Here is a 4,117-nt window from a genome sequence, read left to right on the forward strand (position 1 = left end):
ACCACCCCCAGAATTTTCTTTTCCTTATTTTATACATTAAATGATATAATTCATGTAAAATGTTTAGCATCATACCAGGCTAATACTGCTGCCAGGAAAAATCTGAATACATGCAGAGAAAGGAATTTGCAAGAAGCTTATTTCATTTTGATTCGGTTTGACCGAATTATCTAGCCTGTATATCTATCTCTCTTTCATATGCATATATTTTTGATGTGTCTCTTTAAAAGCACATAGCTGTGTATATATATATATATAAAAACCTAATCTGAAATTCTCTATTAATCAACAGGTTTACATTGGTTATATTTCTTGTGATTATTGATATATTTGTATTTGTTTCTGCCATCTTATTTTCTATTTTCTATCCACTTTGCTTTGTTTTTTCTAACTTCCCTCCCACCCCACACATCAGTTTGGAACTTATACATCGTATTTCTAATTTTTAGTGTGTCCCCTTAACTTTTGAACATATTGACTTTATTATTTATTTATTTATTTATTTGATTTTCCTTTTTATTTAATCAAAGACTGGTGGATAGACATAAATACAGCACAATTACTTCAGATCATTCTTCATAGTGTGTACACACAGGCCAATGAACGTAATCTGAAAGAAATCTGTAGTCAGCAATGAAATGCATACAGCTTTTTCTTCCTTCACTCAAAAAAAATTTTAAAACACACAAACTTATAATCTCCTCAGCACACACTCTTCTGTGACAAATGATTCAGACATAAATAGTGGGTGCAAAGAAACCATATGCTAACATATGTATAACCTTTGTTAATGGAAAAACAGAAGCAGCCATAATGATTAAGATACACTCAGTTACTCATAACTAGTTGTGCTCTAAAGGGCATTATCAAGAGAAATCATGCTGCAGAGAAAAGCTACACACACACACACACACACACACACAATGAGAAAATAAACCACAAGATTAATGCATGCAAGTTTAATACTGGAAAGATCACAGCCCTCCAAAATTTCTCCATGTTTGTTATAAAAGCCCTCTGCACTCAACTAACATTAAAATGATCTTAAAAGGATAATACTTGTAAAGTTAAGTCTTTTCACCACAGAAACTGCAATGGAAATAAATGTTCAGAGTCATTTTCAAAACAAAAACAAAAATCTATTCTTCTGATAACATGCATGATTAGAACGTCTATGCAAGACACATTGCTCTACATTCCCAATGATTAGGAAAAAAAACCTCAGTCAATTTTTAGTTTGCAGATGATCAGAGAATTTTGTATTCCAGCAGGAGTTCAAATCTTCTGGATCTTTTTGACAACAACTGCTGGATTTTCTTTCTTGATTTTCTCAGTGGCATCAGCTTTGCAATTGTAAGAGCAATTGTGTATATCTGAGTAACGCTTATGTTATATGTGAGTTACCCCACAGTAAACATTTCCACACCAGCATTCAAACCCAGTAAGTCCCACTTTTTTCCTGCACATGAAACAGCAATTCTTTTTTTGTTTTGTTTTTTTCAAGAGACTTGCTTTGCTCTTCAGGTGGCTGTTATGCTGTATCTAATACTGAAGCTTGCGGATCATCTGTTTCAGGTACTGCTTTGTCCACAGATGTGCTGTCCACTTGGGGAGATGCTACAGATTCTGATAAAAGTGACTGATTTGATACAGGTTTTGGCTGCATCGATGAAGATGTAGAGTCTAATGTTGACTGAGCTTCGGGGACACTGCCATCTGTGCATTGAACTGGTAAAAGATTCAGACTACTGACAGAAGCCGCAGGTGGATTTTTCTACCGTTACTACTATTCTGTCTTTGAGGATGTTCTTTATAGCATTCTGAACACATGCTATTTGTGTGAGGGTTTCTGTAAAATCCACAGCCAGTGGAACAAAGCATAGGCATTTGCCTGTGATTGGTTTCTTGAGCCGTGTTCCTCTGTTGCGCACTCTGATAGAAGTATAGGGACTTTGGATCAGGGTTCCTACTCTACTGAGGATGCTTTGTAGTTCTCTCTCTGTATAGAAGTCCCCAGTTCCCTATGTCCGGTTGTCTTTCCTGCTGTTGCTTGGGACAGTTGAGGTTGATGAGCAAATAGCTGTCCTGTATCTTGAGACAGACATTAGCTTCCTGCCTTCCCTATCTTCATAAGCAGCTACTTAAAGTTTGAGTTTTATGCAAGAAAACATTTTAAAGCCTTCAGTGTTTTACTGCAGCAGACTTCAGATTCATTCCAACAAAACCTCCACAATTTTCTGTTTGCTTCACCTCAGATTAACTTCACTTCCATATTCACTTTAAAATTAATCGAGACATCTATTTTTTTCTTGAATAAATCTTAAAACAATTACCCCCTCCAATTTTAAGTATATGAGTAGTCTTCAAAAAGTTCATAGAAAAGGCATATTATGAAAAAACTATGCATAGACTGCAAATTTTTCTGCACGAAAATAAACTCATACTAACTTGTTAAACATGTCTGAACAGGATCTGGTTTGAGGCACTAAAAGGCTAAGACATCAGTTTGAAAAGAGCTCCTATCAGAGCAACATGAATTCTGCTAAAATTGGAGCAAGAACAAACATCAGATTTATGGCAGAACTTAGGTGGAAGAATGGTGAAATCATTGCTGCTTTATGAAAAGTTTATTGGGACAATGCCTCAAAGAAATCAGCAGTTCACAAATGGATACTCATTTTAAGAAGGGAAGAGACTATGTTGTTGATGAAGCCCACAGTGGCAGACCATCCACAGCAATTTGCAAGGAAAAAATTAATCTTGTTTGTGCCATAATTGAAGAGGACTGATGATTAACAGGAGAAATGGTAGCCAACACCAGAAACATCTCAATTGGCTCAGCTTACACAATTCTGACTGAAAAATTAACGTTGAACAAACTTTCTGCTCCATAGGTGCCAAAACTGTTGTGTCCTGATCAGCTGCAGACAAGAGCTCTCAACAGAAATTTTAAACAAGTGGGATCAAGATCCTGAAGCATTTCTTCAGAGAATTGTAGCAGGAGATGAAACACGGCTTTGCGAACAAACTTTCTGCTCCATAGGTGCCAAAACTGTTGTGTCCTGATCAGCTGCAGACAAGAGATCTCAACAGAAATTTTAAACAAGTGGGATCAAGATCCTGAAGCATTTCTTCAGAGAATTGTAGCAGGAGATGAAACACGGCTTTGCCAGTATGATTCTGAAGACAAAGTGCAATCAAAGCCACAGCTACCAAGAGGTGGAAGTGGTCAAGTCAACAAAAGCAGACTGGTCAAGAGTAAAGGTCATGGCAACAGTTTTTTGGGATGCTCAAGGCATTTTGCTTACTGACCTTCTGGAGGGCCAAAGAACAATAACATCTTCTTATTATGAGAGTGTTTGGAGAAAGCCAAAGCTTTAGCAGAAAAACACCTGGGAAATCTTCACCAGAGAGTTCTTCTCCATCATGACAATGCTCCTGCCCATTCCCCTCATCAAACAAGGGCAATTTTGTGGGAGTTTAGGTGGTAAATCATTTGGCATCCACCTTACAGTCCTGATATGGCTCCTTCTGACATCTTTTTGTTTCCTAATCTTAAAAAAATCTTTAAAGGGCACAAATTTTTCTTCAGTTCATAATGTAAAAAAGACTGCATTGATATGGCTAAATTCCCAGGACCCTCAGTTCTTTAGGGATGGACTAAATGGCTGGTATCATTGATTTCAAAAGTGTCATGAACTTAAAGGAGCTTGTGTTGAGAAATAAAGTTTATATTTTTTATTTTTATCTTTTAATTCCATTTTCCATGAACTTTTTGAAGTCCCCTTGTATTGCTTTTCTATTTTTATGTCACCTTGGTTTGTATTCCCAAATTATTCATTATGACTGTTGTTTTCTACAGAGAAGGCTTATTTATTTAGATTTGCCTACATGTTTACAAGTGTCTTTGATCACCATTCCTTCTTGCATCTCACTCCTTTCTCTCGAGCTCAATTGTATTCTTCCTTAGGTATATTAGTTAGTTCTTTCAGCAAGGGTCTCTGAGAGGTAAACTTTCTCAGTTGTTGTCTCAAAATGTCTTTACCCAGCCCTCAATCTTGCATGATGGTTAGCTGTTTGTACTATCTCTGGGTTGAAAGTTATTTTTTCTCAGCTG

The 4,117-nt window shown here is 36.6% G+C and overlaps 1 pseudogene; it reads right to left on the reverse strand.

The window, feature by feature from the left end:
• Positions 1-1,275: 1,275 nt before the first annotated feature.
• LOC103605234 lies at positions 1,276-2,892 on the reverse strand (annotated as a pseudogene).
• Between the last annotated feature and the right edge of the window lie 1,225 nt (positions 2,893-4,117).

The sequence above is a fragment of the Galeopterus variegatus genome, unplaced genomic scaffold (genome assembly GCF_000696425.1).
Source record: "Galeopterus variegatus unplaced genomic scaffold, G_variegatus-3.0.2 Scaffold5670, whole genome shotgun sequence".
Lineage (NCBI taxonomy): Eukaryota > Metazoa > Chordata > Mammalia > Dermoptera > Cynocephalidae > Galeopterus > Galeopterus variegatus.